Raw genomic sequence first — 27,801 nt, forward strand, 5'->3', positions numbered from 1 at the left:
ATGTCTTTATCTGAGTTCCTAATACTCCCCCTTGTAATGCAATTCTACTAGTTTTTCATGCCAAAACCCTTCAGATCACTCTTGACTCCCCTCTGTCAAAAATCAGTCTTTCCTTCAGAACCTTTGGGATTCCACTCCTCACCACCTGTACTACTGCCACCCTGGGCCAAGGCATCATCATCTCTTGCTTGGACTATGGCAATAGTTTCCTACCTGGGATGCTGCTTTCACCTTTGCCCTCTTCCATTCCACTCTCAACACAGCAGCCAGACTAATTCTATTAAAGTGCAAGCTGAATCACATCAATGCCTTCTTCAAAGCTCTCCAAAGGCTTCCTACCTTACCCCTCAAAACCTCATGACCTACAGGATCCCCCCATGATCTGACTCCCCATATCTAACTTCACTTCTACTTCCCCCCGTTGATAAGCTCCAAACATACTGTCCTCTTAGCTCTTCCTCTACCTCTCTAGATCTACTCTTACCTATCTGCTTTCATATGTACTGTTCCTTCTTAGAATGCTTGTTTCCTAAGTATACATAGGTCTCAACCCCTAGCTCTCTTCAGGTCTTATCCACAGGTCAACTTTCTCTTTGAGGCTTTCCTAACTATCCTATAGAAAATCACATTACTAGACCTTCCTACCAAACTTGCCCATGCCCCCAAGGATTGTATCTTCTTCTATCATACTATATATATATCATTTATTTATTTTGCTTTTTACATTATTTAGAATATAAGTTCCATGAAAGCAGGTATTTAGATTGTTTTGCTCCCTGCTATACCCCTATTACCTAGATCATTATTTGGTAGATGCCTAATAAAAATTTGTTCTAATTATAAACTAAAAGCCACTTATTTTATCTGTTATTCCTGTGTATCTGATTGAATCAAAAAACTTGATAACCTTGAAGTATTAGGACCTCAGGACCAGATTAAGCAGGTACTCTGAAGAACATGTTAAAGAGTAATCTTGAAGGAATTTTTACTATAGAAGCTATGTATTTGGTGTCTATTTAACAAACATTTATTGAGCACCTATTGGTCCTTCTTACTGATAGGTGCTAGGGATCCGATATTGATCACAGCAAATACAGCCTTTGACCCCTGAAACTTAGGATCTAGCAGAATCCAATTTTCACTTCTTTACCAAGTAATGGAATATCTCTGGATATCAGTTGTGTTGTCTATAAAATATGAACAAAGATACTTTACCTACCCAAAGACAGAGGATCCAACTGGATGATCATCTGATGTCCCCTCTACCACTGTGATTCTCATGTGCCACACCCACTTGTTACCCCCTCTCCAACATCTTCCTACTTTTCTCAAGAATGTTTCTCTCTTGTTCACCAGTCCCCCTGTTTCACATACCCACATAAACACAGACATACAGCCAATTCATACTTGGTTTACTTTTAACATTCAAAATAGCACTGTAGGCAAATTAAATGACATGCAGGGACCCACTGTCTGCATCTTTGGGCCTCAGGAGCAAAGCATAGAGGAAAAGTCATGTCAAGTTAAGAGTATTAAAAAAAAAAAAGAAGCTGCAGTGCAGATCCAAGAAGCTTTTCTTCTCACATTGAAATATATTCCCTAGGTTCTGGGGCTCACCCAGCTAAATGTGGACAAAGCAGCAATCACCCAGATGACATGAAAAGTCCTAATGACACTTCCAACGGAGTCATTGTGCTAATACCACATCACTCTGTCACTGTCACAACATTGTGCCCCTTAAAATACCCAGAGTCATTTGGCTCTTTTGTAATGGAGAGAGGAGTGGGAGGCAATCTTTCCTTAGGAGAACACTGACAAGGAGGGGCCCATGAGAATGTTAGCAAAGAATATGTTATATACTTAAGCCGGCAGCACTTCTCACTGTTATAATTGTGAGGTGGGGGGGGGGGGGAGAAGGGTAGCAGGAGTCCTTGAAGGGGAGCATTGGTATAAAAAAGATAAGCATGAAAACTGGGTCACAGAGAGTCAGAGAAGCAAATAAACACAGAACAAAGGTGCCCAAAGGAATTGTACCTTTCACTTGTGGCTGGACAAACTCAGGTCCCTGACTATCTCTGTCCCAAACCCCTGCTCTTCACAAAGAACTGGGTACCCATGCACTCATTCATTAAATATTTTCTGGTGAAACACTTATAATATGCCAAGTACTATTCCAGGTACAACTTACCATAATGAACAAAATTGACACCAAATGTGTCAATTAAAAGACAAAAATTGACTAAGGAAAACACACTTTAGTTATAAAGATAAAGAGAAAGGTTGGAACAGAATAGCATATTAAAACCCTAAAAATGAGAACAAAATAACAGAAATTAAAATAAAAATAAGTCTGCAATACAGAAAAATCAACAATATCAAGAACTGGTTCTTTGAAAAGGCTAATAAATTTGATAAACTGGGGCACCTGGGTGGCTCAGTAGTTTAAGCATCAGACTCTTGATTTTTGGATCAGTTCATGATCTCAGGGTCATGAGAGAAAGCCCTATACTGGGCTCCATGCTCAGTGGGGAATCTGCTTCAGATTCTCTATCCTCTCTCTACCATCCCTCCCACTCATACACATGTTCTCTCTAAAATAAATAAATCTTTTAAAAAATTTGATAAACCTCTATCAAGACTGATCAAAAAATAAAAGAGAGAAGGCATGGGATGCCTGGATAGTCAGCAGTAAAGCATCTGCCTTCAGCTTGGGTCATGATCCCACAGTCCCGGGATTGAGTCCCATATCAGGCTCCCTGCATGGAACCTGCTTCTCCCTCTGTCTCTGTCTCTGCCTCTCTCTCTGTGTGTCTCTCATGAATAAATAAGTAAAATTATTTACTTATTTACAAAAGGCAGAAATTACTAATATTGAGAATGGAAAAAATATTACTACATATCCTATAAACATCAAATAATAATTAACAACTTTATGCAACTAAATCTTAAAATTAAGATGCAATGTATAAATAATTTTTAAAATACAACTTAAAATAACCAACTCAAGAAGCAGGAAAGCTAAAAAGCTTGATGTCTAGCAAAGAAATTAAATCTGCACTTCTAAAACAATCATAAAAACAAAACTTAAACGTTATTAAATTTTCTATATTCATCATGTGTCCATTGATCACAACTTTTCTCCATTCTTTTGATATAGTGAATTACATTAATTAATTTTATACTGTTAAAACACAAATTTGGAAGTTGGATAAAGCCAAGATAAAGCTTAAAAAAAAAACTACAAGCCCAGATGATTTCATGGATGAATACTAAGGGGAAAAGTAACACTAATCCTTCAACCTTACAAATTCTTCCAAAGAATAAAGAGGGAACATATCTTGTTTCAGGAGGGAAACCTAACCTTGATATTAAAACCTAACATATTGGGGATCCCTGGGTGGCGCAGCGGTTTAGCGCCTGCCTTTGGCCCAGGGTGCGATCCTGGAGACTCGGGATCGAATCCCACGTCGGGCTCCTGGCACATGGAGCCTGCTTCTCCCTCTGCCCATGTCTCTGCCTCTCTCTCGTTCTCTCTCTCTCTCTCTGTGTGTGTGTGTGTGTGTGACTATCATAAATAAATAAAAATTAAAAAAAAACCTAACATATCAAGAAAAAGAAAATTATAGGCCAATCTCCATTATAAACATAGAGAATAAAATGTTAAACTAGAATAAATCAGATCAAGTGATATTAAAAACCATAGCACAAAAAAAGTTTGTGCTAGTCCAGTAATGAAAGTTTAACACTAGAAAACCAAGTGTAGGTGTGCCTGGGTGGCTCAGTCAGTTAAGTGTCTGCCTTTTTCTTAAGTCATTTCACAGGGTCTGAGGATCGAGCCTCGCATTGGGCTTTCTGCTCAGTGGGGAGCTTGCTTCTCCCTGTGCTCCACATCCTACTCATGTGCTTGCTCTCTCTCTCTCTCTCTCTCTCAAATAAAGAAAATCTTTAAAAAAAAAAAAGTGTAATTCACCATATTAAGATATAGACAAAAAAATAGGAGTGATCAATGCAATAAATAGAGAAAATGAATTTAAGGAAATTCAATCTCTGTTCAGGATTTTTAAAAAACCCAACTTTATCAATTTAGGAATAGAAGAAAATTTTCTTAGCCTAAAAAAGTATATATATATATGAAAAACCTACAGCAAACATTTAATGAGGAAATAATGAAATATTTTTTTCAGTGAGACTATAAATAAGAATATCGACTTGTACTACAGTTTATTTTGTACTAGGGGTCCTAGCCAGTGCAATAAGACAAGAAAGAGAAATAATGGTGTAAGGATTGGAAAGGAAGAAATAAAACTATCATTATCTGCAGCTGGCATGATTATGTATGTAGAAAATCCAAAAGGATTTTCTGATGCACTGTTAAAATACCTAAGTGAATTTAGCAAGATAGCCAGACAGAGAAGTTCAATAAACAAAACCCATTTGTATGTTGATATACTAGCAAGAAAATATTAGAAAACAAACTTAAAAAACACCAATTATAATAATAGCAAAAACATTAAGAAAGGATACATCAGACCTCTACACAACATACTATAAAACATTACTGAGCAAAATTAAAGTAGATATAATAAATATACTATGGGCATGAATTATATGGCTCTTTATTGTAAAGATGTCAATTCTCTCCCCAAGAATCTACAGGTTCAAAGCAGTTCTAGCAGGAAATTTTGTGATGGAAATTGAGAAGTTAATTCAAAAATATATATATGGAATTTCTAGGAGAAAAAAATAGTAGCCAAGACAAACCTGAAAAGGGAACACAAATTTGGTACATATCAAAATTTATTATAAATCTATAATTATTAAGAAATGGTGATATTAGGCACAAGCAAAGAGACATAATAGAACAGAATGCCCAGAAACAGACTCATATCCATATGGTCACTTGATTTATTATAAAAGTGATAATGATCAATAGCCTTTTCAATAAATTATGCTAGGTCAATTGGATGTCCACATGGAAAAAAAATTAATCTTAACTCCTATGAACATACATGAAAATCCATTATGGGTGCACTGAAAAACCAAATGTGAAATGTAAACCAATAAACCCTCTAAAAAATAAAGCAGGAAAATATCTTCATGACCTTGAGGTGGGAAAAGTTTCTCAATCAACTTGATAGTTTTGTGTATTTACAAAGTGAATTTCAGGGTTATCTTGCATGGAATCATAGATCATAGTAGCTATGCATGCAGAAAGAGCATTTTAAATGTAACCTGTATGTGTGTGTGTGTATGCACATCTACCCTACATGTGAGTGTCCCAACCAACTGCTACTGAAGAAGGCCCAGAGACTTGTGGCATCAAACCAGAAAAGGAACTATTGGGGTCATATGGACTTCTAGAAGGCCCCCAGTGATAAACTTCCCTGAGTAAACTCCATATGCTCCCAATTCTGGCCCTGAGAGCATGGGTTGCTACCAAACATAATTCATCCATCCCAATAACTGGTTTATTTCTCAGGTTAGACTCACCATCAGCAATATGTCCCATGACAGAACTATATACTAACTACAGACCACATGTGCTCAGGTTAACCCATCACCAACCCATTGGCTACTTGTGAAGCCAATCTATAATTGAAATAGATCTCAGAGCAAGTTGAGCCACGTGATTGGAAAGGTCAATGGCATTAGCCACTCTCCTCCAGGAGTAGAAACCCTAGATAGACCTGGAAATCTATTCCTTAGGCAGAGAACCTTCTGCCTTACAGATGCTGGGATGGATCCTACTTACGCTTTTCTCCAGGCTGCTTTTTTCCCTTGCTTCCACAGATGATCGTCATCCACTCTGAGGGCCATATTTTGTTTAAATATGTTAATCTATAAACAGAATTTTGATTTGTCCTGGGAGGGAGGCTGGAACATGATTTAGCAATATCTACTCTTAGCTTTGTACCCTGACATTCAGAAGGAGATCTTCTTTCTCTTATTTTTGTGTTTTTAATGGATGCCTCATTTTACCTCCTATATGCAATAAAGAAACAGTTTGTCCACAGCTAAAATTTTACCAAGGGTAATCAGAGTTGGCTGCATTCTAGAATGACCAGATACGAGTGATCCTCACTTAAGAATTGTAACATAAGCCAACTGCCCAATGAAAAATCTGCTAACCATTTAGCTCCACACTCACAATGTCGTGGCTTTTAATATACTAGAGCAATTATGTCAGTAAACATGACCCCACTGGTTCTTCCCAACACTGGGATAGGGCCAGAGGCTGAGGGCTGATTGAATTGACAGATCACCAGGTGAGATAGAGCCTCTGGAGGTAGATCCAACTCATGTGTGAATTCACGTCTGCATATCTCAAGTCTACATTATCCTTGAGGAAAGAAGGCTGTTGCCTGGTTTGACAGCATTGGTACAGCTGCCCAGAACATCTCACCATGTGCCTGCGGAAAACTGACAAGTTCTTCCATTCTCTGATTAGAAGTGTTTAGTATGAATTGTTTTCCAAGAGAAAATATGGATTTAAAATCAAGCAAAAGTGTAAGCAACTGAAATTATTACCTTTCCTTAAAGCAGTGCCCAAGAAGGTACCCAGTATAGGGAGCATAATACCTATTAGTATCAGCCAGTGGAATACATGAATGAATGAATGAATGAATGAATGAATGATGAAGAGAATTTGATAGGGGACGCACTGAGTGACCAAGTTGTGTGGCTGTGGTGATATGAGTGGGGAGTTTTACAAAAGGTCTATATGAGAAGAGAAAGGAAAGGAAGGGTGGAAGCTAGAAGACACACTTTAATGTCTTTCCAAGGCCTGATTCTACTGTTCATGACCATGGAAATGGATTAGCATAGGAACTATTCCCTATAGGAACTACTATGTAGCAGGATGCAGGTCTTTCATACCTGGGGAGAGTTAAGAATGTGGACTGCAGAAGCCTTGGACACACTTACTGCATTACCTTGGTAGTTACTAACCTCGCTAAATCTCAGCTCCCTCATCTTAAAAAAAAGGGGGGGGGTAATGATATTGCACAATAGTTGTAAGAGTTGGAAATAACAGATTTAAAGACCTAAAGACCTGGGATCCCTGGGTGGCGCAGTGGTTTGGCGCCTGCCTTTGGCCCAGGGCGCGATCCTGGAAACCCCGGATCGAGTCCCACGTCGGGCTCCCGGTGCATGGAGCCTGCTTCTCCCTCTGCCTATGTCTCTGCCTCTCTCTCTCTCTCTCTCTCTCTCTCTCTATGTGACTATCATAAATAAATAAAATTAAAAAAAAAAATTTAAAAAAAAAAAAAAAAAAGACCTAAAGACCTCAACATAGTGCCTATAGTACAGTAAAAGTTCAATGAATAAGAGTCATTTTACATAGTTGTTATTTACACCAGCACAAAGTTGCATGCCACCATATATGGGGCTGAGATGGCCTCAGAAAGGCTTCACTGGAATGGGCCAAGATGCCCCACTGAGTCTGGGGAGCTCACCACAAAATGGGGCCTTGTGAGCCTCAACACCAATGTTGATAGAGCTGCCTGAGCATGTGTCTTTGCAAATAAGACTTCAGATGATCAAGATCACAAGGCCTGCTTTCAACTTTATCAGTGATTTAAGTATGAGAAACAATGTTTGCACCAAAACATTTTGGTCAATTCCAAAGATGATTAAGAATATTTGGCATGTCAAGCTAAAAAACCAAAGGTACACAGTATTATACTCTAAGACTGGCTGTATTTTGTAGAATAGATGAGGTGGAATGTGCTATAGAAAAAGAAATGTCCTTGGTAGCTCCCAACAAATCCTATATATTCTATAGACTACACCCCCACATCAATTACTCAAAGATATATGGAAGGAGATTTCTCAACCTTATTTGCTTAGGTTACTGGTCTATGATTTGGGATAGGGGTGAGAGGAATGTCTGGAAAATTGATGTACAGGGACTGTGAAAGGGCTGGTCTTCAGGAAGTATGCCCAAGACACAGATCCTCCATGTGGTCCTGGAGCAAAAGGCTGGTTCCCGTCTTCTGATACAACATGGGGAACAAATAATCAGGTATTTTAGAGTAAGAAGATCTGTTCCAGGTCATGAAGATGTTTTCTACACAACAAACTGATGGGGCTTTTCCCAACCTTTCTTGACCATTTATCTAATGAACACTTGTGTTGGCATCTCTGGGCTAGCTCCAAGCACATGGAAGATGGATGTGGTAAGGGTGGAGATGCATTCTGTCCTACTAACTCTTTTTTTTAAACTCCATTCGAAACCAGTTAGGAGTTCTCGCTAAGGAACTACATCCAGGTGTAACAATCCCTTGAGAATACTGAGTTTGAGATCCACTTGTGCCACTTATCAGCTGTGTGGCCTCAGGCAAGATACTCAACTTTCGGCCTGTTTTGTTACCTATAAACTAAAGCTAATAGTTCTATTCGCAGAACTGTTATGAGAATCAAATAAGATAATGCATAAAGGAGCTAAACCAGTGCTTAATGACATAATGAATACATGATTAGAATGTATTTGGGCTCATTAGCAATTTTCTTACAACCTACATATGAGTTCTCAGGCAAAGCCCTCACCAACTCCTCACTTTTTCCCAGAACCCCTTCTACCAACATGCTGCTTCTGATGTTTATTTGCCCACTCAGTTCCTCTCTTTCCTGTCTGCTACATTTGGAGCTATTATTCCTAAGGCTTCCCCATCATACCTGCCTGTTTTCTGCTTCACAAACCCTCTGAAGGCCCATCCTTTCCATACATCTTGCCTCCATTCAGTTACCCTTGACAAAAACCACAAACATATTTCAATAAGACCTTTCCTTAAGGGAAAGGAGAGTAGAAGGGGCCAGAGCCTGAAAGCCAGTCAGCAAGTCCCACTGCCATTCTTTCTCCTGAGCCCTCATGTCCTGGGGTTATGTTTTACTTCCTTGTTTGTCCTAATTCAAGCCTAAACCCAAGGAGCACCTCCAGTCTTTCACTTTGTTTCCATGTGGCCTGATGTGCCTTTTGTGCTTGGTGGATGTTAAGTAAGAACTGGCATTACAACAAAGGAATGGCACCGGATAGATGGGCAGGAGGTGGCCCTGCTGGGCAAACCATCCTTTCAGGTGCTACGGAGAAAGCCAGGAAAGGAAAATATTCCCTCTTCGTTTCCTCTTTCTGAGCTTCCCACACCCTGGGGGCCCATGTCTGGGTGTGGCTGTCTCCACAGAGTCTAAAACCACAGGCCTGGTTCAGGCTGCTGCACAAGGGCTGGAATAGGGTCAGGAGACACCATGGCCCCAGCCCTGCAGGCACGAGGCCTCAGGCCATCGTTCTTGAGCCTTACAGTAATAACATGTGATCAGAGATGGGGAAGGAGCCCCTAGAAACAAGAAGGCAGGCAGCTACAGTAGTGATGCTCTAAGGAAAAGAAGAGAAAAGCACTGGTCACAAGAGACCCCTGGCATGGGGCCAGCAGAGAAGGGAAGGAGGTAAAGGGACAAGTGAGGGATCCCGCCCACAAATGCCACGACTTCGGGAGGGGGGCTCTCTGTGCCCCCAGATGTCCTGTGGACACATTCGCTAACTGACAGCCTCCACATCCAAGTCTCACCCGTCTCCTGTGGTTCCTCATGTTTGTCAGGCACTTTCTATTCTCACTTGGCGATCATTCAGTCTGGGCACCCTGTGCCCTCACAACAGCCCCTATTACAACAGCCCTCCAGCCACTCCTTACTTCTCTAAACCCAATCCATATACCTCTGCCTGAAACATTTCTTCAAATATAGTTTTAAAAATGGGCCTTTCCTATTGAAACATTTTTCAGAACTTCCATGATCAGCAGGATAAAACCCAGCCTTCCACGCCTGACCACAGCCTTTGTGGTATGGTGGAAGCTACCTACTTAAATCCTATTTCCCATTGGTTTCTTCAGCTGCCCCATAAGTATCTTCCAGCCTTTCTGCTTTTCTCACCCCATCATCCTCACCCAGACATGGTCACAGTTCTTGCTCCTGTCTCCCTCAACTACAAGCATCTGTGCTGCCTCTGTTCTCTGCCCTTTTCTCTCTGATTTGACAGAGTGGCCCAGATAACTGGCTTCTTATCTCTTGCTTCTCACAGGAAAGCAGTCCATCCTCCTGCTCTTGAGTCTCACCAGCCTCTGATAACCCCCTTTTCTCCCTTTGCTCCTTCAGACCCAGGAATGGAAATGACACCCCACTGTAGCTGGTCCCTGGGATCTGAACGTCCCTAGTTGGCCCTGTCCACATCTCTTAAGTACTCCTGTCATTAAATCCTCTCCAAACACTTCCTGTTCCCCATCAGGATCTGCCTGAAACCCCACTTTCCAGCCTTATTCCAAATCCCACCTCCTCCAAGAAACTTTCTTTTCCACTGTTGTTAAGAGTGATTGCTCATCTCTCATCCTCCCCGACATTCTTACTTAATTCCAGCACTCTTATGGAGCTGTATGGTTTTCAAAGTATTTGACATAAATGAACTCATCTTTTCCTCACAACAACCCTGAAAGATAGACAAGGTATTATTACCATTAATAATCTCATTCGCATTTTGCAGAGAGCTGAAGCTTCTAGAGAATAAGAACCATGGCAGAGAACACGCAGTTATTAGGTTGTCATAATGCAGGTGGTTTGGGCTACAGGATGAACTGAAATCCCACAGATTCAGGCTAGTGTGGAAGGGGAGGATGCATCTTCCTATGCATCCTATGCATTCCTATGCATTCTATGTATAGTCGAGATTCAAGAAGATAAAACCCACTGCCTGGATGACCAGAGAGTGGAAGACACAGTCCTCAAGAAATACAGAAGCTTTATTTGGGGGGGGGGGGGGAGTACATATGCACACAGGCTGATAGTATAACATAGAACAGAACAGAGCCAGGTAGAAAGGGGCCTTAGGGCCAAGGACTCTTCGTTACACCTTTCTGAACATCCTGCCCCACCCCCACTCTGCACTTGAATCAGAACACCTTGAACATAGGTGTTCAAGACAGATTCATCCACTTGTTCAGCCTCTACAATCAAAGCCATATCCCAGAGACACTACAGTGAACAGGACATCTCGGCCTCCCTCTCATGGAGCTCATGGTTAGTAGGAGGAATGGTAATGTGTAACACTATACAAATAACTGGAATAGTACAATGATGGTAAGTGCTCCAAAGGAAAATAGAGTCATGAGTATGATGTCCTGGAGAGCTGACTTTGTATAGGGCCAGTGCTCAGAAAACCTTTTTCTCGGGGTATGTCCTTTAAATTGGGACCTAAAAGATGAGTAGGAGTTTAACCAGAAAGATATTCCAACTCTCTGAGGATGCTGAAGCTGGGAGGCATGTGACTCTGACAAAGGCCAGCGTGCCCACAGTACCAAAAGCAAGTGCCAGAGACGCTGGAAAGGCTGGCAGAGGCCACATGTCTTGCTGATCATGGGCCATTACAGACTTCTATCTATGCTTCAAGTGTGACAGGAACCCAAGAAAGCATTTGAGAAGGGAGGTGACACAGGAAATGGGCCTTGTCTAAAAAACCATTCCGGCTACAGGGTAGACAGTGGATGAAGAGGCACAAGAGAGAAAACTGGGGTGGCCATCTAGAGGTGCCTGCCGTGACCTGCGAAACAGGATGGTCACTGGACCAGAGTCTCTGCAGGGGAGACAGAGACCTGGAGACTGGGACCTATTTTGCCAGAAGCATCCATAAGACTGTCTGATGGGGAAACAAGATGAAGAGGTGGGAGGAAACATGGATGACAAGAAGACTTTTTGGCTCATGTAATTAAACAAGAGGTGGGGCTCTTATACTGGGATGGGGGAGACTAGAAAGTGGGATGTCAGGAAGATCAAGACTTCTGTCGAAGGCTGGTTAATCTGAGGTATTTAGCAATGGTGCCAGCAGTAGGTAATTAGCTATATATGCCTGGAGCTCAGACGAGAGTTCTGGGCTAGAAATATAAAATCAAGTCATCAGCGTATAGTCAAGGGACTTTCAAGAGTATCCTAAAGGGAAAGAGTGTGTGGGAAGACATGAGAGTTCAGAGGAGAAGAAGCAACCAGAAAAATGGCAGGAACAGGCCAGCATGATGGCCCCAAAGCCAGGAGCTTCCAAAGGGAGGGACAGAGCCGCAGTGTTGGATGTCACTGACAGGTAAAGTAGGGTGGACTGATTTATACCCATAAACTGAAGGGAACACGGCCGAGGTTTAAATGCTCACATTACAAGTTTATATCCAGCACACCCGGACAACAGTCCATGCTGAAATCTTCACCTGAAATACCTACTAGGTAAAGTCTGAAACCTCCCTATGCTGGAAGCTTCCCAAGGTCACCCTGTCTTCCTCTACACGCTACCCGGCCAGGCCAGGGGATCCCAGGCCCATCTTGCAGAGCCTGGGTGATGGCAGATGCAGCCCCAAGGGCCCCCTCTGGGTGACAGAAATAGATGCATGGATGATAAAATCCGTACTTGCTCCCAAACTGCTGGGAATGCTGGGTGTTGATTAAATTTTCATACCTCTATGACAGACTTTTTTCCCTGCCTTTTAAATTTTTTCCTGTTTCCTTTCCAGTTGTTATTCCTGTTTCAAAAACACCAAGAAAACACAACAGAAGGAATTCTGAGATGTAAGTGCTGCCGGGGGCGGGGTAGGGGGAGGCAAGGCTCAGGCTGACAGGAGGAGCGGTGCCCCAGCATCTGGGGAACAGCTTGCAGACCCCAGTCCCAGCCCCCATGGCCGCTGCCCATTTGTTCCTCCTCTCCTGGCTTCTCTCTCTCTCTCTTCCCCCTGTCCACTGCCTCCTCAGGCAGCCTATTGTCTACATTCCGCCTCTTTCACTCCACCTCTGTCTTCTTCCTGCTTGGTCTTATTTCCCTCTGTTTCCTCCTCAGTTGCATCCTCAGTTTTGTACGTGACCATGCAAACACTCAAGATTGACTTTTTTTTCTTTCCCTCTCTTCCCTCAGTCTCTGGACAGTTCTCCTCCTTTCCATTACTTTTTTTTTTTTTTAAGATTTTATTATTCATGAAAGACCGAGAGAGAGAGAGAGAGAGAGAGAGAGAGAGGCAGAGACATAGGTAGAGGGAGAAACAGGCTCCTTGTAGGGAGCCTGATGCAGAACTCAATCCAGGACCCTGGGATCATGACCTGAGCCAAAGGCAGACACTCAACTACTGAGCCACCCAGGTGTCCCTCCTCCTTTCCATTCTCAGAGAAGAGCTAGCAACTGGATGGAGATCACGGCTTTCTGGGAGAAGACAAATAATTGTGCGTTCCTTCCTCCACATTCAGAATGACAATGGGGCCTTTCTCATCTCTCCCACACTCAGAGGGTATTAGGGTCACAGTCTACATCTCATTCTATAAATTGGGACTTACAAAGGGATAAAAGATTCACTTTGACCTCTGTTAAGAAACTCCGTGTTAGGTTAAGGGAGGCATTCCCGGGCTAGCCCCCACCCCAAGGAGATTAGAGTGGCCCAGAGAGGCATCCTCTCCTCCCTTTAGCTGGGATGTGGGATCAGAGCCAGTCGGAGATTAAAGTAGGGCAAGGTGTATAGTAAGCACAGTTCTACCACAGTCCCATAGGAATGGTGACAAGTGACCTAATTTCATCTCAAGTGACTTGGCAGCAGCCTCACCCTTGTCAGCAGAAAGTGGCATTAGGAGCCTAATTACAGGGATCCCTGGGTGGCGCAGCAGTTTAGGGCCTGCCTTTGGCCCAGGGCACGATCCTGGAGACCCAGGATCGAATCCCACGTTGGGCTCCCTGCATGGGGCCTGCTTCTCCCTCTGCCTCTGTCTCTGCCTCTCTCTCTCTCTCTCTCTGTGTGTGTGTGACTATCATAAATAAATAAAAATTTTTTTTAAAAAAGGAGCCTAATTACAGGAGCATGAGGCGTGGCACTATACAAAGAGAACCTGCTTAACAGCCCTGATGTAAACACTGCCTCCAGGGGCCAACTCCCACCTCTCCATCTCTTCCCACTTCCCAGTCTTATCCAAGGGAAGTGTGGCCAACCTCCACTCCTATTCCCAAACAATTCCATGGCAGCTCCTTTCCATGAAAATAATTATCTCAAGCCAGCTGGAAGAAAGGTGGGAAGTTCTATGTGTTGTAAAGATTGCAGTAGGGTCTGAGGGTGCTGATTATTCCCCCAAAAGGAAGACCAACCAAGGGAGCAAGTTCCCCAATGCCCACAATCTGGCAGTAGATGGGATCTAAGTCTGAGAAGGGTGAGGGTGGAACTACTCAACTACCACTTGCGTCAGAGGGCAATGACACTTGGTTTGGACATGCGGGCACCACTCATGGGAGTCAACAAGATCTTTCCTCTCAAGTCAGGTTAAGTCCAGCAAATATAGCCTGGCTCTTCTCTTAAAATCAGTGCTTCCAGGATGATACTAGCTTCCCAGCTCTGTCCCACCAGAGGAGGGCCAAGTGGGAAGGGGGATGGGTCAGAGGGCCAGTTGCAAGCTTCAGGTCAGCTAAGTGCCGAACATCTTTGACTATCACTGTCTCCCTGAGCTGCCTTCAGAGGTCCCTAAGGTGGGCACCCGATGGTGAGCCAGCTCACAGCACCAGAGACATAAAGGCAAGCAGGCAGAGGCAAAAACTGGAGAGGATAAGAAACAGGATCCTCTAATCACTATAGAATTCTTTATGGTAACCAAAAATTCCTTAGTACAGATGATCAAGGGTGAAAAATGCTTACTAGCATCTGACCAGTCTTCAAGTGTCCCAAACCCTCCAGGACTTTCATCAAAGGGACAGCCCTACTTTAACATTCTCTCTTAGGAATATAATGGAAAGAAGAAAAGAAAAGAAAAAGAAGAAAGAAAAGAAGAAAGAAAGAAAAGAAAGAAAGAAAGAAAGAAAGAAAGAAAGAAAGAAAGAAAGAAAGAAAGAAAGAAAGAAAGAAAGAAAGAGAAAGAAAAGACAAAAAAAAAGATGTGTCATGAGCAAACTCTCCAGCTAGGCGCAGTGGGGTAAAAAAACCTGTTCTCTCTTAGAAATACTAATTACAGTGTTCACACATGCACGCCTCATTAAAAAGTCAGTTTTCACACACAGCCACTCCCTACAACAATATAAAAATAAAAATACAACACATAAGCATATTAAACAAGTTGTCTATTCCCCTAAATGGCCCTTCAGCAACACTTATTTTGAAATAGTTGGTAGCATAATGGTTAAGAGCACAGACTCCAGGCACAGCCAGCCTTGGTTTTCCCAACTGTAAAATGGGGATGTGACACTCCAATTGGAAAGAGGTGCTGAGAAAATTAACTGAATTTATATTTATAGGATGCTTAGAACATCATCTGGCATACAATATGTGCTATATGAGGGTGTGCCATGCATGATTCCTCACCCTGGATCTTTCCCCAGACTAAATATACCCAAGGATATAAACAAGAGGTCTTCCAAATCTTAAGGTCAATAGGTTTCCCTTCCTGATTTTAAGATTCAAGTATCTCTAATTCATTGACAGATTCAAACTCTAGCCAGTGGTGTTGGAAGCTCACTACAGCACCAGCTGTGAATCTGGATGAAGGCTTCCTGAGGACTCCCCTGGGAATTCTGATTTCTTCTCCATCCCCTAGTCAGAGATCCCATAGTTATTTTCATGCATAAATATGAATATTGTGGACCCTCAAATAAATCACTATTTCTTTGGTTAATATGGCTTCAATAAGTCCCTTTGTGGACTCATCTAAGCTCAAATGTGGGATGGACAGTTTGCTAATAACTCGGTTTGCTAAGTACATCTTGGTGAAGGTGAATGGTTCAATGCTGTGGAGGCCACTTGACTTCTTGCATTGGAATCCTGATCTGAGAACATCAATCAGGTCCTTTATGACAGCCAGCTGTCTCACAAAAGTACTCCAAAGGTCACCAGGGGGTCAGGTGTAGTAGCCACAGAGTAATAGCCAATGCATTGACCAGGCCACCTGCCATGAACTCATATTCTGTAATTTAATCATTCAGCAAATATTACTAAGAACTTACCTGGTGCCAATGCATTATGAATAGTGAGTAAGACAAAACTCCTATGCTCACAGGGCTTATACTCTAGTGTGATGAGTGAGCCTACAGACAGAATAAGTGGGTAAAATATACACTGTGGCAAATTCCCTGGAAATAAAGGAAACAGGAAGGGGGATGCTGAATTTTCAGTAGGATGGTCATGGAAGGGGTCATTGAGGAGGGAAGAGAGTGAGCCCACTATGGTAACTGAGGAAGAATGGTTTCAAGTCTGGATAGCTCCAGTGTCTACTGATGAATGATGTAAGAGTATATGAATGATGTAACATGTAAACAAGTCAAGAGGAGCTGGGAGAATCAGGAGAGGACACTGAGGGCAATACAGGAATGGTGAGAAGAACCCTGTGTTTGTAGAGGGAGCATAGTGTCCAGCATGCAGGAGGCCCTCAATGAAAGTATGCTGAATGAAAAGAGGTACAGTTACGGAAATAAAATTCAAGCTTTACGAACAGTACCTTCTTGGGGGAAAATATAATTTTTATAGGAGAGGAGGCATAGATGAAAGGAAAATGAACCAAACTGGAACAGACTCAAATTGAAGCACTCCCTCTGAACCTGAAATTCTATATGCCCTAAACCCATAGCCAACTCATTGGTGGGTAATGAGAACTCCTATTTCCCTTCCCCAGGGCAAAGAAGTTCCCCTCATAATCAAGAAACTGGCCCTAGAGCATGTTATTACACTGATAACTTCCTAAGAGGAGTAAAATTTGGGTGAAATTCTAGAAGAAATAACTCCAAGAGGAAAACCCCAAGTTCTCAGGGGCTTAGTAACAGGCCAATTGCTGTCCTAATACACAGTAAGTTGTGGTTTCTCAGAGCTCAGTCCTTGGCTCTTGTGTTTAGGAATATCTTCCCCATATGGGACATCAGCCAGTCAATCCCATGATTCTAATATGATTAATAAGCTGATGCTTCTTAAATCTGTATGTCCTGCCTTAACTTTCCTCTGAACTCTAGACTTATCTCTTCAACCACTCACTCATCATGATATCTCCAACTCTATCCAATAGGCATCAAATAGGCACCTCCATTTTAACATGCCCCTGACTAGACTCTTAACCCTGCCTAACTATCTACTTCTCTAGGTCTCCCTATCTTGGTAAATGGCACCACTCTTAATTCATTAGTGTTGCCAAAGAGCCATCATTGGCCCCTGCCTATCTCTTGAATCCTACAGTAAGTCCATCTGCAAATCCTATCTGCTCCACTTTCAAAACACATCTTAATCTGACCACTCACTGCTCCTCACCACCAGCATGACCATCCCAGACTTCACCACCATTGCCTGCTAACCACCTCTACTTTTGCCCCACTATGACCAGTTCTCCACACAGTAATCAGGGTGATCTTTCAACATATATCAGATCGTATCATTCATCTGCTCAAAATACTCCAATGACTTCCCATTAAATAAGAAACAAAATCCAACCAGCCCCAAGTCTGTGATCTGGCCCCAAGTCTCACTTTTGCTCACCTTGGAGCACTCTGGCATTCTTGCTATTCTTTGAACCCGCCAAGCAACCACTTTGCTATGCAAGACACTGTAAGGTTTCTCTACAAAGCTTTTCTTGACCACTTCAGGTAGAACATGGCTGCCATCTTTATGACCCTACAGCACCTGGTCCCCAGTGCTAAAAATGATTAAACACTTTATCATGGCATCCATTTAGCAGTCTATCTTTCTTCTCTGAGGGCAGGAACAAAATCTCTTTTACTCTCCAATACCTAGCATGGGTCCCGGCAATTAGTAGGTCCTCTAATGTTTGTTGTTTTAATTCAATTGAATTGAATTCCCCTCCTATCCACCATTCTGTCTCTCATGCTGCTCTAACAAATGGCAGCAGGGACTAGTGGAAAGAATCTGGGCTTCTCTAAAACTAAGTTCCAACCTAGGCTTTCCACTTAATAGCTGTGCGACCTTGGCAGATCACTCACCCTTTCTGTGCCTCAGCTGCCTCATTTGTAAAACAAGGAATGACAAGAGTCAATTTCAAGGCCACTGTAAGAATTAGAGGTCACTAATTACATGTAGTACAGTGCCTGGCACAGTGCTTGGCACATAGGAAGGTATAAGATAAATGCTGGCTAGTATGATCATCCACATGGTTCCTATCTTTCATCTCTCCTTTCTGACTCACCTATTGTTCAAAGAGATCCCAACAAAGTGTGTTTTGTCCTGAGACAGGAGAGGTAACACAATGAGAAAGACACAAAGGTATATAAATAGGAGGAGAGGCTTTGCTCCCCTTCCATGGAAGGGGAAGTGGTAGACTGAAGCCTTGGGAAGCAAGATGACTGGCAATACCAAGATATTTCCTTTCTCCCCTCCAGCCAGCCTCTGTTTTACTGAATTGACCGTGACTGCAAAAGCCACAGAGAATCCAAGTCCCCATGGAGGTCATAGCTCTTCTGAGTGCCAGGGTGGGTCTCATAAAAGAGACTGGTTGCCAGAGCAGAAAGGGATATCCAGGCTCTTCCAAATTAGAACAGGAATTTAATTAAACCAGGAGAGAAATGAGAGATGAGGAGATGATGAAGGCCCCAAGATATATCCTTCCTTTGAGAAGGAGGGGAGGAGGCAGGGCAGGGCTAGAGGTCACCCTGCTCACCACCTGTCCCTCTCCTCCCTCTGCCCCTCAATCCGTCTTCTCCCACCCCTTATTCCTGACTCCTCCTTGGCATCCTTCTTCCTCCTTTTTTGGAGACCAAGGCCCCTACCCCAAAACCAGCCTCGTACAAAGCTCTCCCTCAAGACATATGTGCTGCTGACTCATTCTCCAGCTTGAAACAAAGCTTAAAACTTTTAATTCCCCAGTTATTATCTTTTCTTGCTCTTTCTACTTCATCTTGCTGCATGTTATGAATTATGTACAGTACTTTTGGTACTCGAGAAAGACCCTTTATCAAATCTGTACAAAAGAGAATTCATGAGTGATTTTGATCGACCAAGAGTCTCTTGAAATGACAGAGCTACCCAGGCCTGCAGAGAAGTGGGGAGGGAACCATGTTATCCTGTGGAGACGAGACCCCCAAATCCCTATTTGGATCCAGCGACTAAAATATACCCTAAGGACATTCACCCTCATGTGTGCACCCTGTGGCAGGCTGTACAAAGTCAGGGTACACCGGATCCAGATATGATCACGTTAGGTGGAAACCTACCTTTCCAGTGGGGAATCTCACTGCAAGATGTTATGCCATCTGCAATGCTAGGCAATGCCTTAGTCTTATTTATAAATTATAAATCAATTTAAGTCCACTGGAAGCTGCTTCCCAAGTGCCCGAGACAGAATGTTCTTCAAGACCCTCCAGCAAAGGGGCTGTGTGTGTAATGAGCTGCAGCTCACATGCCTTATCCTACTGAAAGGAGGGGGAAAGCCTCATTATGCTTCTTTGGCCCCTCTGAATCTCCTCTGCCCCATCTCCTGTCCTTCTCTCTTCTCACCTCACCGCCCACTTCCCCACTTGCAAAGGCACCCAAGATCCAGTTTAAATAACCTACTTCCCAGTTTATTTAGCTCTAAATGGAAGTTGTAAGACAAATGGAATAAATAACTTGGGCACAAAAGAGAGGCACGTGCCCTCCCTGCCACTCCATCACACACATGCACACACTGACTAAGCATGGGCAATTACTCTCTGTGCTAACCCTTCCCAGGCACAGGGTGCCAAGAGTCACAGCTGCTCCCAGTAGCGCAGGATGGCAGGCAAGGTTTGTGTTCCCAGGCAGACTAAGGTCCTAGAGGGTAAAGTAAAACTGCTGGTTCAATGAAGCAATCCCATGGACTGGAGCCATGGTACCCACCTCTTTTGGGAGCATGATCCAGATGACTTGGCCAGCCACTGGTGCCTCTGCTATTTCTTCCCAACTTGCCAGGTGGCATATTTAGGGGGAAGGTGCTACCAAGAACTTGAAAGTACCCGTGACTGGTGGTGAAAGAGGTGTGACCACCTGGGTGGGTATGCACCTGCTGCCCTTTGAATCCTACCTCTCTTGCCAAATTATTAAGGGCAACCTCTCTGGTTCAACAGGACAGTTATAACTAGCAGCACCCATAGCAGCAGGTGGGGGTGCACTGCAATCATTCAGATAAAGATGGGGTCATCTGGGGAAGAACTCACATTCCCATGCTCCCTTTCCTTTCTGCTTCATCTAGAAAACTGCTGTTCTTATACAAAATACTTGGGGAGTGGCAGCTTTGTTTTACATCATCAAAGAAACAGTTGAAAAAGGTCATGATATTATGATGCATTGTGCACAAAGTAATGAGAAAGATGGTAACAATATTTTGAATATATATTCTACCTTCATTCCAAGGAATCCCATTGACCATATCTGTCAAAACACATTGAAATATTATATGCGAAAAATCTTCACTGTAAAGCTAAATAGTAGAAATCCTCCTAACATAACTCTTCATAACCTTTAAGTATTTTAATAATACCTTAAATTATAAAGCAGATCTCAGTGCACAAAAAATTTTCACACACACATTCTTACTTAATTCTTTACATCCATAATATAAACTAAGGACTGAATTGGTATGATTTAACAGAAGAGTAAAATGAGTCTCATCGAGGTCATGTGACTTGCCTAAATCATGATTGAGGGGAGCAGGGAATTGATAAGAAATAAAACCTGGAATTGGACCCAAGCCTTCTGAGCAGAAGCCAAAGTCTAGTACCACCTTATTCCTTATGGCATTCACTACACCAGCCTAACTGGTTTTCTAAGATGTTCATTCTTCAATGACATCACACAAGCAACTACTAACTTCTGTCAAAGTAGAAAGCTCAGTGTCACTAGAATAGAAAACCTAAGTACAAAGCTGCCAATAGCAATACTGTACATTCACAGTAAATTATTTCTATCAATATATTAGTAGATTAATCTATGATATAGATAAAATCTATATTACCATTGTCTTTCTAATTCGCAGATCAGAGAATTTTCACAAAACAAAAACAAAAGAATATGAGCTTGCAATAGGGTTAACATTTATTTTGCCATGAAAAGCCATTAACATTATAAATTTTTAAATTCAAATTCAAGTTGAACAAGTTCAGTTTCATGAAAAACTATAGAACCATTATCGTCTCATTCTGCTAGACTGGTAAGAACTTTACCAAGGGCTCAGCCCCAGACCAATCAGAAGCTTTGCTATGGGTCAAGTTTAGGCCTGCCCTACACTAATAAGACATCAAAAGTCCTGAAGCCCATTATAACTTGATGGCCATGTCACATCAGCATTTCCCCATTATTCAGAGGTTAATACAGGTTAGCAAGAACTGGTATGAATGCTTCAAATGCATTCAGAAATCATTTTTCAAAAAAAAAAAAAGAAATCATTTTTCACCAAATGCAGGTACAGTTTTCCATATATTATGTTTCCATAATATAAACAACACTGTATTTCTAAGCCAAAATGCAGGACATGAGAGCATCCAAGTACACAAAGCAGAGACTCAAAAAGCAAACAGATGCAAAGGAAGAGAAAAACATGATGGGAGAATTCACCTTACATGCCCTAGAAGCAATGAGACACTCCCTTTGAATAAACAAAATAAAAAATAAATAAATATGTAGCTTATTTAGTAAAACAGTTTATAAGTACACAGCTCATACAACCAAAAACTCACGAGAAGAGCACTCGTATGGCAAAGTATTTTTCGAAGTACTTTCCTATGTTTTATCTCATGTCATTGTCAGAAGACTCTTTTGAAGTAGGAACATCAGGTCTTAGTACCTCCATATTACTAGTGAGAAGACTAATGCACATTTATTTATTCATCTACTCAAAAGTGAGGTAAGTGTTTTGCCTGCAATTACAGGGCTCCTGGCAGGAGGGGATCCAGTGGCTATGCTCCTACTCTCAGTTAAGTATCAAATCCCAAACTGATTTTCATGAAAGTACAAAAAAAAAAAAAAAAAAAAGGAGCTTGTAAAACGTTCAAGTCAAAGCTGAATTCAGTAACAGAAACTGATTCAAACAAAATTGTGTATGTGTGTGTCTATATGTGTGTCTCTGTGTATGTATAAGGCATCTTCAATGTGGGGGCTGTTCTTGGTCACATTTCATCACAAAAGGCAGAGCATACTCTCTCTCTTTGTTATGTTTCAAAACCTAAGCATCTCTCAGACTGCCTAGGTATGGGTCTCTTTAAGAGCCTTTCAGAACCAGGTTCCAAGCCAGGATGCCAACTGTGTCATGGAAATAAACTGCTAATTACATGCAAACCCTCTGTAAACACTCAAATTACCGTCCCCCTACTTTTTACTATGCTTTTTTCCTCTACCTGCCACTGGGGTAGATAGCAGGGAGCTGAGCAGGAGTGAAGCAGGAAGAGCAGACTGTCCTGGTGGGGTGGTGGTGGTGACAGCCCACTGCGGAGCATCAGCACTGCCCCCTCTGGCACCCACCTTTGCCGCATAGGCTGATAGTCTGGGCAGTCTGGAAGCCGAGGCACCTTCTGTGGGTTCACACGGACACTGTCAAATCAGTCCATCAGTGGGTATTTACTGAATATTTAACTACGTGTGGGGAATTGTGATTGATGCCAGAAGATAGAAGGATATTCCAATAGGGAAAGGGGGGCAGAGACACTTAAAAGAGAAGTCAAAATAGGGGAATCTGGGGCAGCCTGGGTGGTTCAGCGGTTTAGCGCCACCTTCAGCCCAGGGCCTGGTCCTGGAGTCCCGGGTTCAAGTCCCACGTCAGGCTCCCTGCATGGAGCCTGCTTCTCCCTTTGCCTGTGTCTCTGCCCCTCTCTCTCTCTTTCTCTCTGTGTCTCTCATGAATAAATGATTGAAATCTTAAAAAAAAAAAGAAAGAAAACAGTAGGAGAATCTGTAAAAAGCACCAAATAAATGCTACTCACATTTAGGTCTGGGCGAGACAGCTCAGAGGAAAGATCCCCTCTCCTTTGAATGTCTCAGAGATAGTCAGAGAAGGCTCTCTAGAGGAGATGGCACCAAATCTTGCAGGGAAAGCATGGATGCAAGATTGGCAAAGGTGCAAATAGAAGGTAAAAAGTTGCTAGGCTGAAGAATAGGAAGGAGCAGATCCACACTCTGCATGGCAGGCAGCAGGAGAAGATGTTCTGTCCATTTACTCTGGGCGCATGGTTTTCACATGATGCTCTAAGTTATAGTGTATCACCATAGTGCTTCCTATGTGCTAGGCAGGTGCCCAAGGTTTTAACCTGATTTCACTCAATTCTCACAACTCTACAAGGCAGGTCCCCTAATTAACCTGACTTCACAGGTAAGAAATCTAAGACACAGAGGTTAAAGTAGTTGCCCAGATCCCACAGGCATAAAGTGGGCTTCCGCTGTTACATCACCTCTAGCATTGAAAATCATCTTTTTCGAGGGGGAGCGGCGCCTGCTGGCGGGTGCCCTCCCCACAAAAAAAAAAAAAAAAAAAAAGAAAATCATCTTTTTCAAATAAGATCTTCATCAGAACATCAGTGCTGAAAACTTACCTCCAAAAAAGGACACCTCGCGACATAAAAGCATTTTGTCTACTTTATCTATTTATGATAGAAAACATGTATTTCTTAAGAAATCAATCACTAAAAAAATGAGACCATTTTTTTAGGAAGATACAAATTCCAAGTCAGGGCTACAGATGACAGTTGCAGTCTTGAATCAGCATTGGCATCCAGTTTACTTCTGTATTTTGTTTTCATTTCACAGTATTGAGAAAATCCTGAATCATACAGAAAAGTAATAGTGTGCTCACTTATATCACTTTATATGAGCAAACAAGCTGAGGCCTGAATTTTTTAAAAAGGCTAACCCAGACTACAAGCTCTCTAATCAACATTTACACAAAGTTCAAATGAATGCAGAAGATGGCACAGTGAGCTTTCCTCCAAGGTCTGCACAAAACAGAACTGTGCCAGTATGACCATGGGTGGTCTCCAAGTGTGAAAATTTGGTCTATAATGCACTGATTATGTGTGGCTTTTTAAATTAGTTTTTTTTCCATAATTTCCTACCTATTCAACTCTAATATACCTTTCTTCACAGTTGAAGGTTATGAAATTCAAAATATATGAATATGTAACATAAAGAATGTAGTGGGCTCCTACATTCCACCATGAAATGCTGTTATTAAGTTTTTAGCAGGTCTTACAATCAATGGTATGTATCTTGAATTCAAGGAAATATGGTAGTTAAAAGATGTATTTTTTAAAACTTTTATTTGACACAGAGAGGGAGAGGACCCAAGCAGGGGGAGCAGTAGGCAGAGGGAGAGGGGGAAGCAGGCTCCCCATGGAGCAGGGAGCCTGGTGTGGGGCTCAATCCCAGGACCCTGGGATCATGAGCTGAGCCAAAGGCAGACACTTACCAAATGACCCAACTAGGTACCCCAAAAAATGCATTTTAAAAACAAAATTTGAAACCATTTTGTAAAAGCCATCAAAGTCTATCTACAGATCTTGGCTGATAAGTCCCTAGTCCACAGCAATGGACAAGACACTGAGCCCCAGAGGGCAGGGGAAAGAGGCATCTGGCAAAGCTCTCTCAGGAAGATGGTGATGCCAACAGTCCTCCTCTCCTCTGACCATCACTGGTTGCTGTGACTGCCCTACTCCTAGGGCTGAGGCTGCTGCTTCTCAAGAGGAAGGAAACTAAGAGAGGCTGGGAGGGATAAATTCAAAAGGTTATCCCAGGTCTGCTCTCATCTCTGTGGCTTCTTCATTTTATTGCAAGTGTTGTAATTTCCCAGAAGATCAGACATATTCATATGCAGATGATAAACCAAAACTAACTTACTAGTCAAGTATAAAATCTACTTCTTGTGACAGATTCCACTCTCCTTCCTCTCCATGAGTACAGGGAATCCTTTATTTTCTCTTTAGACAGATAATGGGAGCCCATGGCATGGGGAGGAAGGTGGTGGATGGTGGGGTTTCTCAGGAGTGCCTTTAAAAGGACACCAATATGGGTGTCCCAAGGGCACCCAGATGGCTCAGTCGGTTAAGCCTGTGACCCTTGATCTCAGCTCAGGTCTTGATCTCAAGGTCTCAAGGTCATGAGTTCAAGCTCCATGTTGGGCACCACACTGGGCATGGAATCTGCTTAAAAAAAAAAAAAAAGTTCCTGGAAGTATAAAATGGGGCCTCATGATACCCAGTACTTTGGAGGAAAGAAGCTCTTGTTCAGGCCTTCCCTCTCTTTGGGAGACAAGCAAGATGTGACTGAGGCAGGAGTATAGGTCAACAGGAAAACCATCAGCTGGAACAGAACACCGAAAAAAAGCTGAGATATGCAAAGCTGAGAAGAGGGCAAAGGTATATAAACTCAGTGTAGTGTTTTTAACAGACATGAAGTGAGGAAGAGCTAAAGAGAGGGTCCTTAAGAGAAAGTTCTCCCACGGCAGCCCACAATTTAAAAGTCAGTTCTGAAGTGTTATCTCTGAAAGAAAGCAAAAATGCAAAATAGCTTCTCAGTGCACAGGAGGCAGGTGATGCCCCTGGTTGACTTTTAGTAGCTCTGACTTCCTTGTCCAGCAGTCTATCCAATGGCTAGAGTTCACTGGCTCTCCCTGAGTTCCCTCGCCCTTGAAACTAGGCGCCATCTACACAGGCTCCCTGAGGGTCCCTGGAAATGAGCCACTCCCTCTTCAGTCCTTCCACACACCTTTGCTTAGATATGTCCCAACCATTGACTCAATTCCATTGGCCTTGTTACAAGAACGTGTTTCTGTGCACATCACAGATCACCCCTTTTAGGCTCAAATCGATACATTAACTCTTTTCCTGAGAGCCCACTGTGTGTCAATCACATTATGCCAGATAAATACTGAATAAAGCATGAACTCATGGAAATCCATCAAGTGAGGGAGATAGGTGGAAGGCTTCTCATTCAGAATCTCCTACTTTGCACCCCATTCTACCCTCCCCTGCCTAGCAATTACACTCATATGGAACAGTGCTTCTCAGACTTCAGTGTGGCCTCACAAGCATGAGAGAACTTGTTCGAAATACAGATTCCTTCTTCCTACCTCTGGAGCTGCTGGTTCAACAGATCTGAGGTGGAGGGAGCCTCCAGAGTCTGCAGTTATAATAACTGCTCCCAGGTCATTCTAAGATATACCACACTCTGAGGGATAACAAAGGAAAGTGTTCAATAAATACTTTTCCAGTGAATGATAAGGAAAAAAATAAGAAACCTCTTGGCTAGTCCAGTGTACCAGAGACTGGCCCTGCACCATCCTTGTTTGGCTAAGATTTCATAAAGATTTGGGCTCTGGAATGATCCAGTGGAAAGCCTCTGAAACAGCCACTGAGCCACTAATGCACCGCCCTGCGTTAATTTCTGCCCCTTAGTCCTAAAGCTTCACGTGGCCTCGGAAGGGAGAGATCATAGCCTAAGGCTGCATCACACATCAGGCACTTGAAGCCTCTGGCCTTGGATCAGAAATTAAGCTGTATATTAGGAGCAGGCTAAAAGAAAGGAAAGAAACCATGAGCCAGCCTAATGGCTTTATACAAACAAAAGATCTGGAAGCTAGCCGGGTGCATGGTGTGAAATTCAGGCACCCGATCAGGAGGCAAACTTGGCGTATTTGGAATAAACCCCAAACACTGGCATCTCTGGATCGAGAAATTATTAAGAAAGAAAGATGGATATGAGAGAATAGGGATAATTTCAGGATGCAGGCAGCTATGGATGAGAATATGTGGCTATGAGGGAAAAAGAGAAAATCACAGCTTCTTTCCATGGAGGGGGCCAGGGAGTGAAGCACTTGTAGACCTCAGGCTCCAGCGCAGCAGGCAGGGTACAAGAGGAAGGCATTGCAAGGTTTAGAGAGAGGACAAGCAATCAGCATGGAGAATAGGCTGCCAAAGGCACCAGCAGGAGCAGCAAACATGATGTTTCAAAAAAGAGTGAGACACACTCTGAGGAAGAAAACTAGATTTCAGAGCAAAGTGCTAGTGAGGAAGGTTGGAGGCCCTGTGGTATGGGGTCCCCAAAAGTCCCCCTAAGTCAATGTTTTGAATCGGGCTGAAGCAGGTCCTAGGAATCAAGTCAGAGGGCTCAGGAAGTGTGCCTAAACTTCTAGTTGCAGCTTACCCAGCACACGGGCACACACACACCTCACTCACATAGACACGCATGCACTCCTTCTCTCTCTACTGGGGGTAGAGCACCAAATTAGAAATCAGAACATTTGGTTTCAAAACTCACTTCCTACTTCCTCTGTGCAATGAGACAGGTTTTGAAACTTATTCCACAGACTGAATATGTCCAGCAGATTGAAGAGGAACATTTCAAATCACATTTGAATATATATATTATGTATATTCCATTATTCTGTAATCCATTATTCTACTCCCCTTTCAGGCTTTCCACCACCCCTAACCTCCCTGCTTAGCTCAAATTCCACTACCATGCTAAAATCACTCTCTTGACCTTCTTGTTTTATGTCACTCACCTGGCAAAACTATCCAGGTAGAAGTCAATGGTCTACCTACTTCTTGCCTGAACCTCAGTGACCAGAGGAAAACCTACACGTTCACTGGTCTCACTTAACCTCATCACCACTAACCCCAAGTGGGTCTTGGATGCTGTCCATAATCAGAGCCCCACTCCATTCACTCTCGACTCTCCCAGAAGACTTTGTTATACCTTCTCCTCCAACCCTTTCCTCCTCCTACCCTCTGCTGATGACCTGACTTCTTATTTCATTAAGAAAACAGAAGCAACAGAAGAATTTCCATAAGCTTCCATCACCTCATCTACCCAGATGGCAGCCCCTGAGTCTTCC

General features: G+C 42.8%; 1 protein-coding gene across 11 annotated transcripts in view; it reads right to left on the bottom strand.

Moving 5' to 3' along the window:
• The window catches only part of CACNA1E (calcium voltage-gated channel subunit alpha1 E), a 387,895-nt gene that overhangs the window by 182,486 nt on the left and 177,608 nt on the right, over positions 1-27,801 (bottom strand). The window lies entirely within an intron of this gene.

Source organism: Canis lupus, chromosome 6, assembly GCF_048164855.1.
Source record: "Canis lupus baileyi chromosome 6, mCanLup2.hap1, whole genome shotgun sequence".
In the NCBI taxonomy this organism is placed as follows: Eukaryota; Metazoa; Chordata; class Mammalia; order Carnivora; family Canidae; genus Canis; species Canis lupus.